This window comes from Odocoileus virginianus, chromosome 3 (assembly GCF_023699985.2).
Source record: "Odocoileus virginianus isolate 20LAN1187 ecotype Illinois chromosome 3, Ovbor_1.2, whole genome shotgun sequence".
Lineage (NCBI taxonomy): Eukaryota > Metazoa > Chordata > Mammalia > Artiodactyla > Cervidae > Odocoileus > Odocoileus virginianus.
The window spans coordinates 58,056,019-58,071,586 of NC_069676.1; the positions used below are offsets into that span (position 1 = coordinate 58,056,019).

Here is a 15,568-nt window from a genome sequence, read left to right on the forward strand (position 1 = left end):
CAGAGGAGAGCAGGCATCCTGGGGCAAGACGAGAGCTTTCAGAGAAAGGACCAGGTAGAGGAGGTTCTGCCGCAGGTGTTCTGTCGACGAGGGCTGGGCAGGGGCTGCCTAGGGCCCGTGGGGACCCGAGTGCTGGGGCCGAGGGAGGCCCTGGGGGCTGGGGGCAGGAGAGAGGTCACGTGAGATCAGCGACCCAGCGCCGCAGTTGTTCCATGAATAACAGTAGCACTAAGACCTTCCATCAAACACATACTACAGTCAGAGCCCATGCTCAGTGACTTGCATGTATATTCTCATTGAATCCTCTCAACTCTATGAAGTAGAAATTTTTATCCCCTCATTTTACAGCTAAGAAAATGAGTTAGCAGCCAACAGCCATCAACAGTAATGCTGGGATTGGAGCCCAGACAGTCTGACTCCAGAGCCCCAATACTTTTAATCTTGGATCCAGGCTTTTTATTTTTTTAAAGGTATTTGTTGAGTGGATGTAGGAAGAACAGGGAGTTGACCTTGAGAAATCCAAACCCATTCCTGCACCCTGAAGCACAACCTGGAAGGCCCCCATGTTTCCCTTTCTGAGCAATAGAGCATATTTTAATTTGCCCGTGGGCTTCATTCTTTGCAGGGAAGTTCTGCAGGAGGGAGCAAGGGGGAGAGTGGAGAGAGGAAGCTATGGCCCAGAGAGGGAGAGTTAGCTCACCAGAGAAACATCGCCAGACGTCAAAGAGTAACTGCAGCTCATTGGGAGCTGGGGCTCAAAGATGGGGCCCAGCCTGAAGCAGCAGCCTGAATCCTTCCTGGAAACCCTCAGTTTCCATCATCCATTGGTTGTGACCCACCTGCTTTGGATTTTTACAGAACTCACCGGCAGTCTGAACTCTCTCAGTACTTAGCATACAGAGGGGAGAGTTACAGGGTCTGCTGTCTTTGTCTTTGTCTAGGACTTCCCAGGTGGTCCATTGGTTAGGACTCTGTGATTCCACTGCAGGGGGCACTGGTTCGATCCCTAGTCAGAGAATTAAGATTACCCCAGAGCAGAAAAAAAATTGTACAAAACAAAAAGCTAAAAAAAAGTCTTTGTCTAAGAAGAACTATGGATGTGAGAGTTGGACCATAAAGAAGGCTGAGCACCGAAGGACTGATGCTTTTGAGCTATGGTGTTGGCGAATTCTCTTGAGAGTCCTTTGGGCAGGAAGGAGATCAAACCAGTCAATCCTAAAGGAAATCAGTCCTGAATATTCATTGGAAGGACTGATGCTGAAGCTGAAGCTCCAATAGTTTGACCACCTGATGTGAAGAACTGACTCATTTGAAAATACCATGATGCTAGGAAAGATTGAAGGCAGGAAGAGAAGTGGACGACAGAGGACAAGATGGTTGGATGGCATCACTAACTCAGTGGATGTAAGTTTGAGTAAGCTCCAGGAGTTGGTGATGGACAGGGAAGCCTGGCGTGCTGCAGTCCATGGGGTCACAAAGAGTCTGACACAACTAAGCCACTGAACAGTAACAACAAAGGATGAATACGGGCCAGAAACTACAGTGTGTGGATCAGGTTTAGCAACAGGCGGTGAGGGGGCCTATGGGTCCCCGGGGGCAGCTCTGGCTTGGTCAGAGGCCTCTAGGCAGGTGTCTAGAGTGGGGGTGCAGAGTAGGAGCAAGGGTCAGCCAAGACAGAGAGAAGAGGGTGGGGAGAGCTCCAGGCTGTGGGAAGCTTGAAGTCTGGGGAGGTGGGCCCTCGGGTTCAGCGTTAGGCCTCTGTGCTGTTGGGGAGAGGCTGAGGGCCTTGATGGGCAATGAGCAGCTCCTCCACTGCTGCTGCTGCTGCTGCTGCCAAGTTGCTTCAGTCGTGTCCGACTCTGTGCGACCCCATAGACGGCAGCCCACCAGGGTCCTCTGTCCCTGGGATTCTCCAGGCAAGAATACTGGAGTGGGTTGCCATTTTCTTCTCCAATGCATGCATGCATGCTAAGTCGCTTCAGTCGTGTCTGACTCTGTGCAACCCTATGGACAGCAGCCCACCAGGCTCCTCTGTCCACAGGATTCTCTAGGCAAGAATACTGTAGTGGGTTGCTATTTCCTTCTCCACCTCCACTCCTAGAAAAGTGAAAGTGAAGTGAAGTCACTCAGTCGTGTCCGACTCTTTGTGACCCCGTGGGCTGTATAGCCCACCCAGCTTCTCTGTCCATGAGATTCTCCAGGCAAGAATACTGGAGTGGGTTGCCAGTTCCTTCTCCAGGGGATCTTCCTGACCCAGGGATCGAACCCAGGTCTCCCGCATTGCGGGCAGACGCTTTAACCTCTGAGCCACCTCCACTCCTAGGCCTAGCTATTTCTGCTGGGTGAAGATGGCCAGGGTGGGGTCCCAGGGAGCTGCCCCACCCACCCTGAGGACTGCAGAGGGCTGGAATGCTGTTTCTCCCCTGGGTGTCCAGTAGATGGCGCCTGATCACCAGGCCTCTGGGGGACAGACAGGTTTTGGCTGAGGCTGGTACACTGGAGTGAGGAGGGGCGCGGCGGTAAGCTTTGTAATTTCCAAGCCCCAAGGTTGGTTGAGTGTAAATGTAAGTCAGCGTGTGTGTAAATCTTCACTTTTGTCAGGACATCTACTTGGGACATGGCTGTGATTCGGCTTTGGTGTACATTCTCCCTTAGGGCCTCGTCACACCCCAGGAACTCAGACTATTAGTTTTCCAAAGTGGGACGCTGAGACAGCAGAAGGTTGGGGCTGTGCCCAAGGTCACTCGGCTGGTTCAAAGTGGAGTAAATAGAGATTGCCACCAGGCGTTCTAGGACAGATCCGGGCCACATGGCAGGACCCACTCGTGAAGGACTTGCTCTGTGTCACTCTGAATGGAAGAACAGAGCCCAATGGGTTGGTGGTACCAGGATACGGATCCTGGGCATTTATCCATTTAGCATATTTGTTGAGCACCTACTGTTGTGTTCCAGGCATCGTGCTAGGCATTGGTGAGCGATAAAGCCACTGGTAACAGACATGAAGGCTGTCAGGGAGACAGCCAGACATCATCCAAGTTAGCCAGCTGACAAGCAGACCCAAGGTTGGTGGGGGGGGGGGGGGGGGCGGTAAAGGGGCTCAGTCTTAGAAAGGCAGCGACAGGACTCAGGGTGAGAAGGTGCAGCCGGGAGGTGGGCAGGATAAACGGTGTTCAGGCAGAGGCATCGGCTCATGCAAAAACTGCCAAGGCAGGGAAGTGCTGAGGGACTGCTCGGAGATGGGGGGCTGGCGGGGAGAGGGGAGGGAGGTGAGGTCATCCCTGGGGTGGAGTTGGAGGGTGGGGGTAGAGGGTGTCTGACGGACCCTGGTGAGGGGTGTGTACTATCATCTACATACCCTAAGAAGGAGAGGAGCTTTAAGCAGGGCTTGACCGTTGTGATTTGCATTTCAAAGTCCACTCTGGTTTTGTTTAGAGATTCAGGTGAAGATGACCACACAGGTGAGAGACGATGGTGGCTCGGAGCACGCTGGCAGCTGTGAAGGTGGGGGACAGTGCCTAGGTTTGAGAGGTAGTTTGGAAGTAGAATCAGCAGGGTTTTCAGATGGATTGCATGCAGGGGCGAGGATGATTCCAGGTTCCAAGCATGAGCAACAGGTGGACATTGGGGCCATTTCCCAAGGTGGGAAAGCCTGCAGATGGCGTGAGCTGGGTGGAGGATGGGAAACAAGGTTAGGCTCTGTTATTTTTGAAGCCACCCATGTCAAATCCTGGTAGCAAGAAGGGGCAGACAGTTGGGGCTTGTTGGAAAGGTCGAGGCCGCTGAAATAATTTCCCGAGCCTCTGTTGTTCATTGTTCAGTTGCTAAATAGCATCCGATTCTTTGTGACCCCATGGACTGCAGCACTTCAGGCTTCCCTGTTCTTTACTGTCTGCAGGAGTTTGCTCAAAGTCATGTCCCTTGAGTCAGTGATGCCATCCAACCATCTCATCCTGTCACCCCCTTCTCCTCCTCCTGCCTTCAGTCTTTCCCAGCATCAGAGTCTTTTCCAGTGAATCAGTCAGGAGTCTGTAGGTTGTACTAACTACTTATTATTTTTTTAATATTTATTTATTTATTTGGCTGTACCAAGTCTTAGTTGCGGTGCTTGGGATATCTATCTTTGTTGCAGGGTACGAACTCTTAGTTGCAGCATGTCGGAATCTAGTTCCCTGACCAGGAATTGAACCTGGGTGGCAATGGCACCCCACTCCAGTACTCTTGCCTGGAAAATCCCATGGACAGAGGTGCCTGGTAGGCTGCAGTCCATGGGGTCACTAAGAGTCGGACACGACTGAGCGACTTTGTTTTCACTTTTCATTTTCATGCATTGGAGAAGGAAATGGCAACCCACTCCAGTGTTCTTGCCTGGAGAATCCCAGGGACGGGGGAGCCTCGTGGGCTGCCGTCTATGGGGTCGCGCAGAGTCGGACACAACTGAAGCAACTTAGCAGCAGCAGCCCTGCTTTGGGAGCATGGAATCTTAAACACGGGACTACCAAGGAAGTCCCTAGATTGAACTTAATGTCAAGGGACTGGATGAACTCACTCAGCCCAAAGTCCAGGCAGCTCAATAATGGAAGACTGTGAGGAGGGCCCCATGGCTGCAGGTGTGACGGGGAGCCTGCTGGATGTATTGATGGCTGGTGGAGAGGGGCGGCCTCTGTGAGGGCCATGCAACGAAATGGCCCCTGAAGATGTGAAAGACCAGGACTCAGGTGGCCCTGGGGCCGCGTGGAGGAGCCGGACTTGCTGACTCTGCCTCTTTGTCTGGTGAGACCTTCCTTCCCAGTAGCACTTCCCCCACCACCATCTGGCAGATGGCCCCGGGGACACAGACCCTGGTCCGGGGCTGGGGGAAGGGCGGCCTCTGGGATGGGGCTGTAATTTCAGCTGGGGGCCGGGCTCCTGGGTTTCAGTGCCACCTGGTGTGAGGTTCCTCTTTCTGGCATCTCCCCCACGACTGTCTCTGCTGACCGCCCCACTCCCTGCTGCAGTTAGTGAGCCTCCTGCAGAGGAGGGGAGGTGGGCCAGGCCCAGGGAGTGCTCCCACCTGAAAGGGGCTGCCAAGTTTAATTAGTGCTTGTGCAGCCCTGGGATCTGCCTCTGAGAGCACCATCCCCCTTTCCCCGGACTTTCATCTTTGAAATTTCCCCACCAGCCTGGATGAAAGGGCCAGGGAGGGGCCAGGTATTAATAGTAATTATTAGTTTCGCAAATAAAGAGGAGAAACGGGATTATCAGCCAGCCCAACCAACTCATTCTCCCCTCTTTGTGTGCCTCCTCTGTCCTTCCTCTGGCTCCAAATCCTTTCTCTTTCCACTTTTCCTCCTCTTCCCCTCTCCTCCCTCCCTCTGGGCCTTGCCTCTTCTGTCTGTCTTCATCTCAAGGCCTCAGGATCCACCTGCCCCTCTCTGTCTCTCAGCTCTCTGTGTTGGGATATCTGGAGCACCAGGGCATTCAGGGAGCACCCCTGTGCTTCTCCGGGGTGCAGAGGCAGAGTGAGAGGCAATGTAGTGGGGAGATGGGGTGGAAGGGTGTCTGTGTCCATTCACTTATTCACTCACGGTTTTCCAAATAGCTGTTGAATGTCTGCTATGGCCCAAGCACTGGACTGGGCCCTTAAAACTCAGCGCTGGACAGGACCACACGGCGCCGCCCTGGGGATCTCCGGGGAGGCTGGGTAGTAAACAGAAAGCTGACAAATTACACTTAGGGCACAGACAGATGCCTGCTAGGAAGGGATAAGCAGCAGCTATGATGGAGAGCTAAGGGTGGGGGGCCCCGTGAGGCTGGGGTATGAGGGAGGCATACCCTCTGAGGAGGTGGCATTCCAGCTGAAAGCTGAACAGTGAGAAGGACCTCATGAGAGAATCATTGAGAAAAGTGTTCAGGGCAGGGAGAACAGCCTTCGCAAAAGCCTGAGGTGAAGATAGTAGACCTTGTGAGAATGTGAAAGGAGGATGAGGATGAGGTGAGGCGGGGTCCAGAGAGCGAGGCCGAGGTGCGCTGGGGTGGGTGGGCCCACAGGCGGGCCCCTGTGCACTCCCCTGGGCCTTGCGCCTCACTGAATGTCCTGCTGTCCCTGTGTTGGAATTTTTAATTTTATTTACTTATTTGGCTTCATCAGGTCTTAACTGCGGCAGGCGGAATCTTTCACTGTGGCTCACGGGCTCCGGAGTGCTCAGAGTCTCAGTAGTTGTGGCATGGGGACTTAATTGCCCTGCAGCGTGTGGGACCTTAGGTCTCTGACAAGGGATCAAGCCTGGGTCCTTTGCATTGGAAGGCAGATTCCTAACCACTGGACCACCAGGGAAGTCCCATTGGGATTCTTCATTTTTAAGCAAGGGGTTCTTCTGCCTTTGCATTTTGTCCTGGGCCTCATCAGTTATGTAGTTGTCCCTGCTTGGGGAGGTCAGCAAAAGAAGTGACAGTCTAAAAAAAAAAAAGTAAATGTGTATAGAGATATGAAGGCTGGTGGGCTGGTGTTTGGTGAATGAATGAATGAATGGAGGAATTTGGGTGCACACCTGTGTGAGCTTACCTGTGAGGCTGTCACCAGGCCACATAGGCCTGGCCAGGAACACTACTTGCACACAGACATGGCCCTGATGTGCCCCCGAATCCTGCAACGCCTGCTACATTTCTCAGAGCCGTTGCCAGAGAGGCTCCAGGGGCTGTGTCCACCAAGCCCAAAGCAGCACTGTAAACAGGGTTGGTGTGGCCAGGATTCTTCCAGGCCCTGTTTTGGGAAATAAGGTGACTCCTCTACCCCAGCTGGAGCGGCCCTGTCTTCCCTGTGAGACCTGAGACTTTGGAGCCAGAAAGATTTGAGTTCAAACCACCTTCACATCTTCACAAGTGGATGCGTGGATGCAGATAACTAGATTTCGGCAGGTGATTTGCTTCTCCAGTCCTCAGTTTCCTCTTCTGTAAAATGGGGATCGCTACTTAGAATTTCTGAGATGATTCAATGCGGTAATGAAAGGGAAGCTTTTGGCAGAGTCAGAGCTTGGTAAATATTTGTAATAATAATAATAGTTTTTATACCCATACAGTCTCTGGAGACTTGAGTAAAGATTTGCTTCTGCCCCCAAATGTCTGCATAATCATGAACAAGTCTCTGAATCCTCCTGGTCCTCAGCTTCCTCTTGTGTTAAAATTGGGGTGATAACAAGCTAACTCATCTCTCAGCAGGGTGGTCAGGACGATCCCACACATTCACTGCAGAGCTTGTTTGAGAACTGATGTGCCCATGTGACTTGTTGGCACATTCCCGACCCCCACCTCCCCCATCTCGGGGCAGATTTTCTCCAAATATGCCCCCTCCTCGGAGAGAAAAGTGTCCCCCCTCCCCACACCTCACCCAGTTCTTGGCAGTGCATGGAACCCAGTCCCTGGATTCCCGGCCCCGAGGGTGGTTGTCCTCACGCTAGAAAGTCTGCCCGGGAGTGACCCTCAAGGTCAGGGTCTGAAGTTGGGCAAGGAGGAGGAAGGTCCACAGCTGGGGCTGCGTTGGCGTGAGGGGGCGGGGGTGGGGGGTGGGGGGGTGAACTAAAGACAAACACAGGAGCTGGAGCCCCAGTCCCAGCGGTCTGGCTTCCTGCCTCCCTCTGGGCAGGAAACAGCCAGAAAGCTGTGAGAATCAGTCTCTGACTAAGGGCCCAGGCGACAGTCTTGGAGTGGGTAGAGCCCCGAGTTCATCTCCCACGTTCATCACCAAAGGCTGGTTTTGGGGAGCCTCCAGAACCCATGGGAAGCCCTGAGCAGCACCCAACACCAGCCCGGGAAGGGGAGCCCCTCCTGATAGGAGTCCTGGCCAGAGGAGACAGGAAGGGAGAGCTACAGGGTCCTCGGCCACCCGCGAGTGAAGACCCCGTGGGCATGAACCAGCAGTGTGACCACAGGGTCACTGAGCCTCTCTGTGCCTCAGGTTCCTCATTGGGAACATGGGGGCAATAGTCACGCCTTCTCGGAGTGTTACTGGGAGAACTCAGTGCCCTAAGGTTCTTAACAAAGCCTGACACATAGTGAGTGCTTTGGAAAGGCTAGTTATTATTATGGGCTTTAAAAAAACGAGGCCATGCTGTGAGCCACGACAGAAATCAGACCTCTGGATGGACTAGTTTGGCGCCTTCCCCATTTTGTTTTTGTTTTTTGGATGTGCTAGCTCTTCTTGTTGTGCACGGGCTTTTTCCAGCTCTCTAGTTGTGAGTGGGGGCTACTCTTTGTCGCAGTGGCTTCTCTTGGAGCACAGGCTGTAGATGCACAGACTCTAGAGCGCGTGGCCTTCACAGCCACTAAAGTTGTGGCGCATGGACTTAGTTTCCTCGAGGCATGTGGAATCTCCCCCGACCAGGGATCAAACCTGTGTCCCCTGCATTGACAGGTGGATTCTTAACCACTGAACCAACAGGGAAGTCCAGCCTTCCCCTATATTTTGCTCTATTCTTGGTTGGCAACAATCATTCATTCGTTTATTCAAGAAGCATTTATAGAGCGTTTTTGTGGCAGCAAAGTGATGGGGGACCCCAAAACAGATCAGTTCTTGGACGGGACATTTGAGCAAGAACTAACTGTGGGCTTAGTTTATGTATGCTCAGACGCCCACTGCCCTGGAGCTGGATGTCAGCCAGTTCACAGAGCAGGGAGCCCAGGGGAAGTCACGGACACAAGACCACACAGTTACTGACTAACTAGCAGTAATGGAACCCAACCCTGGCCCACCTCAGTCCAAAGCCAATGCCTTTCCAAATCAAGGTTCCAGGGCTGCCTCCCTGCAGCACCCTTTGACCGCCACATCTGCACCCCCACTTTGGCAGAGCCAGAGGCCACCCCCACTCCCTGGAGGCCAAAGGTTGGGCTGTTTTCTGCAGCCATCTCCAGCAGGATTTTTGTCATTTCCTCCCTGGTTCTCCTGACCATGCAGAACAACCTTGGGGCTTTCCCCAGAGGGGAAACCCAGCCTGGAAGCAGCCCAGCCTGGAAAATGTGGCTGTGGGTAACTCCTGATCTCCTTAGTTGCAGAGCATCTGAGAGCCTGGGAGTGGAGCAGGACCAGGGGCCAGGTCGTGGTGCGGGGTGCTCCCTGAATGGGTGCTGAGCCAGTGACTCCCCTCTGGCTCTGTAGCCTGAAACAGGTCCCAGCCCCTCTCCGGGCCTCAGTTTCCCCACCTGCGAAAAGTGAAACAGTAACAAAGCTGCCGCACCAGGCCCTCTGCATGGCCTTTGTGCTGGGAGTTGACAGGCTGATGGCAAGTTCTCCCGCCCACCTTTCCTCTTGGGCTTTTGTGAGGATAAAGGAGACTGTGGCTACAAAAGGACTTTGAAACAGAGGACAGAACTGGATGCTAGCTGATGCAGAAGCTGATGGCTGTTGACAGAGACCCTCCCCCGCCAGGTCCAACTTCTGTCTCACCCAGACTCTGTCTGTGCCCAAGCCCCCATTCCCCAGATCCCCTGTAGAACCTGGAGCAGGCGGAGCCTGGGAAGAGCCTGGCTGGAACCAGGAAAGCCTGGGCCTGGCATAAGCATCCCCAAGCCAAGGGGTCACCCAGTTTCCTGCAACCCCCCGTGGGCCTTCCAGCAGCCTCACTGACACCCTGCCGTGCTGGGTTTGCACCTTGACTTTCCCACGGGCAGAGGTGGGGCAGGGATGGCAGGAAGAGGAGGCCTGTGGCTAAGCAGGAGGCCACCTTCTGGCAGATCACCACACTTACCTTATGCCTGGTGGGCCTCAGTTTCCCCACCTGCATTGTTCAAGCATATATCACAGGACCTCACAGAGCCTTCTGATGTACAGTGGGTGGGTCTCCGACTTCTGCCATCCTCAGACCTCCAGGCCCTAGCCTCGAACAGATGGAGACCAGTTCCACCCTCAGGGCCTTCCAGCTGGGATCTGAACCGCAATCCCCAACCCCATCTGCTTACAGCAGCCTCCCAAATGCTCTCCAGAGTGGACGGAAACCAAGGGTGGGGAGGCAGGGGCACGCCCCCTCCCCAGGAGGACTCAGAGGCAGGAGTCTCACTGCCAGGCTTGTGCGCGCGGATGGAGAGGTGACGAGCCGGAGGGATGGTGGGAGAGGCAGCGCCATGTGGAGAGGCCAGCGGCCCTGGGCGCACAGGCCCGCCCACCCCCGCTTCCTCCGGCTGGGCCAGATGGTGGGGGTGGCCGAGGAGAGGGATCCTCGCTTCTCTCTTCCCCCACCCAGGGGCTCTGCAGGGGCCTGGATTTCTTCCACACGGAAGACATGTGGGGAGAAGCCTTACCCACACGCAGACTTGGGGCAACACGCTAATCTGGTGGAATCACAGTTGAAGCGTTACAGAACCTGAATATACTGGAGAATTCTAGAATCTCAGAGGCACAGCATTTCAGAATTTTAGAAAAGTGAGTCATAGATTGTAGGTTTCTAAACTGTGCTGTCCCAACACTGTAGCCACTGGCCACCTGTGGTTATTGAGTCCTTGAAATGTAACTAGTCTGAATTGAGATGAGCTGTATATTTAAAATACATAGCAGATTTTGAAGGCTTAGTAACAAAAGAAAGACTTTTAAACATCTCATTAATAACATATTAATTACATGTCAAAATGATAATATTTTGGATATATTGGTATATTGGGTAAAATACAATGTATTACTAAAATGAATCTTTTTGTTTTTTTGTTTTTAAAACATGACTGCTAGAACATTTTAAATTTCATGTGTTTCATTTCAGAATTTTAAAGAGATGGAATTTCAGAACCAGGTTTCCAGATCTTTACATCACTAGCTGACTTTGAGCCTTAGATATATATTAACTCCCAGAGTCTGGGAGAATCTGAGAAGAATCCTGGTCCTTCTCCTAGCCCACCCTGACCAGCACTGACCAGCCTTTGCCTACCCATTCTCTCCTCCAGTGGAGAACTCAGCTGCTGCCATGGCTGCTGGGCTTTTAGAATGGCTAGAGTTTCTGGGTGTTGGGTGGGATCTACTTCCCACAGCTTCTTCCACCCTCATGGTTTGTTTCCAGAGCCTCTTCCAGGGCCTCCCAGAACAGGTCTGCATCCTTCTTCCCCATGAAAGGTGTAGAATTTGAGCTCTGACCACCCTCCTCAGGCTGCTGTCCTGCAAGCTGCAGGGTCTACCTCGACCCCTGTTCCCCTACAGGTGAGCTTCAGAGAGTCTCAGCTCTTGATGCCCCTATCTCTTAGCAGAACCTGGGACCCCAATGACTGGGTGGTCTTCCCACCTCTCCAAGCCTATAGACTATCCTATCCGTCTGTCTGGGTAACTGCCTGCCCTGTGCAGTCTCCAGGCCCTGCCCTGTTCCCAGCTCCAGAAGATGTATGACGGGTGACAGCGGGTGCTGGGATGTGGGGGTGACACAGGAATCAGGGGGTTGATTCAGGGTGCCTCAAATCTGCCTGGAAAATGCTTTTTTCGATTTTAAGAGATGGTGGGGAGGAAGAAGGAAGAGGCTTTCTTACTAACAGACTCAGAAATTCCAAGGCGGTACTAATAGGTGACTCACTCAGCACCTGAGTAGTTCCAAGAAGGAAGATCAGAGGTCAGTCAGGGAAGGCATCCTGGAGGAAGTGGGATTGGAGCTAGGACTTGAAGGAAAGGAGGGAGTGTGAGAGTTGTGAAGAGGTGGAGATGAGGGCATTCTCCTTGGCAGGAAGAATGCTGGGCACACATGGCTGGGACCCAGGCCTTGAGAGTCCCAGGTTGCCTGGAGTAGAAGGGTCAGAGGGCAGTAGGGCTATGAGCATGGGTTAGCCGGCTGAGGGCCTCTGGGGAGGTGTGTGTGTACAACAGAGAAAGGGGGAATGCCAGTTAGCTGTAGGAGTATGTTGGTAAAATAACAGTAACAGCTATAGCAGCTATGCCAGGCATGGTGCTAAGTGGTTTCCTAATATTTCATTTATTCTTACCAATAACCCTATGACGTAAGTACTGTTATTCCCATTCTACAAATAAACAACTGAAGCCACGTTAAGTGACAGTAAGTGATGACTGACCTTGGATTTCCACACAGGATAGTCTGGCTTCAAAGCTCTTAAGCATTGGATGGAGGGGAGGTTGTGGGGAATGCAGATTGGTGGGGTGAGTCATGTGTGCAGCTGATAAGTGAATGAGTGTGACCCTGTTGTGTGTAAATAAGGTGGGGGGTAATCCCCGTTACTTCCCTCCTGCTTCCCTCACCCAACCCCAGCTCTGTCTCAGGATAGACTCAGTCCAGACAGGTCTGTGTGAAGATGGGGCCTTGGAATGATAAGAATTCCCATGCCTGTTGGAACAAATAGCCCCAGACAACAGTCTGGTCACCATGGCAGTTTTAGAGCCAACTTCCCACTGGGGTCAACAACACTGCCTTTCCCTCCCTTCCTTATATGCTGGCACAAGTCCGGGACCCAGGAACAGTGTCTAGACTTGACCCTGGGTGCCACCTCCTGCTCAGCTTCTGATGCACACACAGCCAGGCAAGTGGGAGAGTTACAGGCAGGCGCCTCCTCTGGGTGTCCTGGCTTGGCTGCATCGCTGGTGATGGAGTCAGGCCCCTGTTCCTCTCTGTGCCTCAGTTTCTCCTTTTCTGTAAGCAGGCAGATTGCATTAGTTCAGGAATCATAAACTAAGGCGACAAGATGGCCCAGGAGGAGAATGCAAACAAATGGGGGTGGGGGGGGGTAGGGGTGTGTATGTGTGCCTGTGGTGGGGGCTGAGGACCCAGGAGAACTGGAGGCAACCTCCCGACCAGGTGACTTGGCCTGTCCTCCCTGCTTCATTTGGTGGAGCCCCCAGGACCCTGAGACACAGTTTCTTTAACTGGGAGTTGTGGTGCCCACCCCATGGGAGTGGTGAGAATGAACTGATGAGAATAATTGGGAATCTTGAGGAGAAATGCCCTCTCCCCTTTGATGAATGTAATCTTTTTATTGAGTCATATTAAGAGTATTTATGTTTAAGCTCATATAGCTCAATATCAAAAAACAAACAATCCGATTAAAAGATGGACAAAAGACCTAAATAGACATTTCTTTCTCCAAAGATGATATACACATGACCAATAGGCACATGAAAAGATGCTCAGTGTCACTAATTTTTAGAGAAATGGAAATCAAAACCACAATGAGGTATCACCTCACATTGGTCAGAATGGCCATCATCAAAAACTCTATGAATAATAAATTCTGGAGAGGGTGTGGAGAAAAGGGAACCTTCCTACACTGTTGTTGGGAATGTAAATTGGTGAAACTACTATGGAAAACTTCTCAGGTGGTTCAGATGGCAAAGAATCTTCTCTCAGTGAGGGAGATCCTGTTTTGATCCCTGGGTCAGGAAGATCTCCTGGAGAAGGAAATGGCTACCCACTCCAGTATTCTTGCGTGGAGAGCTCCATGGACAGAGGAGCCTGGTGGGTTACAGTCCATAGAGTCAAAAACAATCAGATACGACAGAGCAACTAATACACACACCACATGGGAAACAGTATAGATGTTCCTTAAAAAACTAAAAATAAAGTTTCCATATGATCCAGTGATCTCACTCCTAGGTGTACATCTGGAAAAAAATGAAAACTGTAAACTAAAAAAGATACATGCATACCAGTGTTCATAGCAGCACTATTTACAATAGCCAAGATATGAAAGCAGCATGTGTCCATCAGCAGATGTCTGGATAAAGAAAATGTGGTATATATGAACTGTTGACTATTACTCATCCATAAAAAAAGAATGAAATAATGCTATTTACAGCAACATGGATGGACCTAAAGATTGTCCTACGAAGTGAAGTCAGAAAGAGAAAGACAAATGCCACATGTTGTCATTTATATGTGAAATCTAAAAAAATAATACAAATAAATCTAAATAAAAAAAAAAAACAGAAACAGACTCACAGATGTAGAAAACAAATTTATGGTTACCAAAAAGTAAGGTGGGGGAGGAATAAATTAGGAGTATAGGATTAACAGATAGACACTACTATACATAAAATACATGTTGTTCAGTTGCTCAGTGGTGTCCGACTCTTTGCGACCCCATGAACTGCAGCATGCCAGGCTTCCCTGTCCTTCACCATCTCCTGTAGCTTGCTCAAACTCATGTCCATTGAGTCAGTGATGCCATCCAATCATCTCATCCTCTTATCATCCCCTTCTCCTCCTGCCTTCAGTCTTTCCCAACATCCTGGTCTTTTCTAAGGAGTCAGCTCTTCTCATCAGGTGGCCAAAGTATTTAAGCTTCAGCTTCAGCATATGTCCTTCCAGTGAATATTCAGGACTGATTTCCTTTAGGGTTGACTGGTTTGATCTCCTTGCTGTCCAAGGGACTCTCAAGAGTCTTCTCCAACACCACAGTTCAAAAGCATCAATTCTTTGGTGCTCAGCCTTCTTTATGGTACAACTCTCACATCCATACATGACTACTGGAAAAACCATAGCTTTGACTAGACTGACCTTTGTTGGCAAAGTAATGTCTCTGCTTTTTAATATGCTGTCTAGGTTTGGCATAACTTTTCTTCCAAGGAGCAAATGTCTTTTAATTTTGTGGCTGCAATCACTATCTGCAGTGATTTTAGAGCCCCAAAATATAAAATCTATCACTGTTTCCATTCTTTTCCCATCTGTTTGCCATGAAGTAACGGGACCGGATGCCATAATCTTCGTTTTTTGAATGTTGAGTTTTAAGCCAGCTTTTTCACTCTCCTCTTTTACTTTCATCAAGAGACTCTTTAGTTCTTCCTCTCTTTCTGCCATAAGGGTGGTGTCATCTACATATCTGAGGTTATTGATATTTCTCCCGACAATCTTGATTCCAGCTTGTGCTTCCTCCAGCCCGGCATTTCGCATGATGTGCTCTGCATATAAGTTAAATAAGCAGGGTGACAGTATACAGCCTTGATGTACTCCTTTCCCACTTTGGAACCAGTCTGTTGTTCCATGTCCATTTCTTACTGTTGCTTCTTGACCTGTATACAGGTTTCTCAGGAGGCAGGTAAGGTGGTCTGGTATTCCCATCTCTTGAAGAATTTTCCACAGTTTGTTGTGATCCACACAGTCAAAGGCTTTGGTGTAGTCAGGAAAGCAGAAGTTTTCCTGGAACTCTCTTGCTTTTTCTATGATCCAACAGATGTTGACAATTTGATCTCTGGTTCCTCTGCCTTTTCTAAATCCAGTTTGAACATCTGGAAGTTCTCAGTTCATGTATTGTTGAAGTCTGGCTTGGAGAATTTTGAAAAAAATTGAAAAATATATGTAGCAATAACAGTTTACAGCTCAGGGAATCATATTCAATAACCTACAATGGAATATAATCTGAGGGAATATATATAACAATTACTTTCTGTACATCTGAAACTAACACAATATTGTAAATCAACTTTACTTCAATTAAAAAAATGTATTTAGCACCTGGGTATCAAATGAAGAGAACTGAAGAATGTGGAAGCCAGATAGTGGAGGAGTGGTTGAGAAATGGCCTGGGGGTGAAGGCAAGACCAGTACAGAGCCTCTCTGGAGAGACTGGCAAAAGAACAGATTGCTTGTGATCCTTGGCTTCTGCCCCCAGATTGGCAGGCTGGAACTGG

General features: G+C 50.7%; 1 long non-coding RNA gene across 3 annotated transcripts; it reads right to left on the bottom strand.

The window, feature by feature from the left end:
• Positions 1 to 3,075: 3,075 nt before the first annotated feature.
• On the bottom strand, positions 3,076 to 10,324 carry LOC110132041 (uncharacterized). Of its 3 annotated transcripts, XR_002312336.2 has the most exons (4): positions 10,267 to 10,324; positions 9,717 to 9,841; positions 5,565 to 5,676; positions 3,076 to 3,665 (listed from the first exon to the last, which is right to left on the bottom strand). It is a non-coding gene; the product is annotated as an uncharacterized lncRNA (long non-coding RNA). The 3 variants fall into 3 exon arrangements; XR_011486924.1 differs by lacking the exons at positions 3,076 to 3,665; positions 5,565 to 5,676 and adding an exon at positions 7,612 to 8,374; XR_002312340.2 differs by lacking the exons at positions 3,076 to 3,665; positions 5,565 to 5,676 and adding an exon at positions 8,411 to 9,171.
• Positions 10,325 to 15,568: the final 5,244 nt, after the last annotated feature.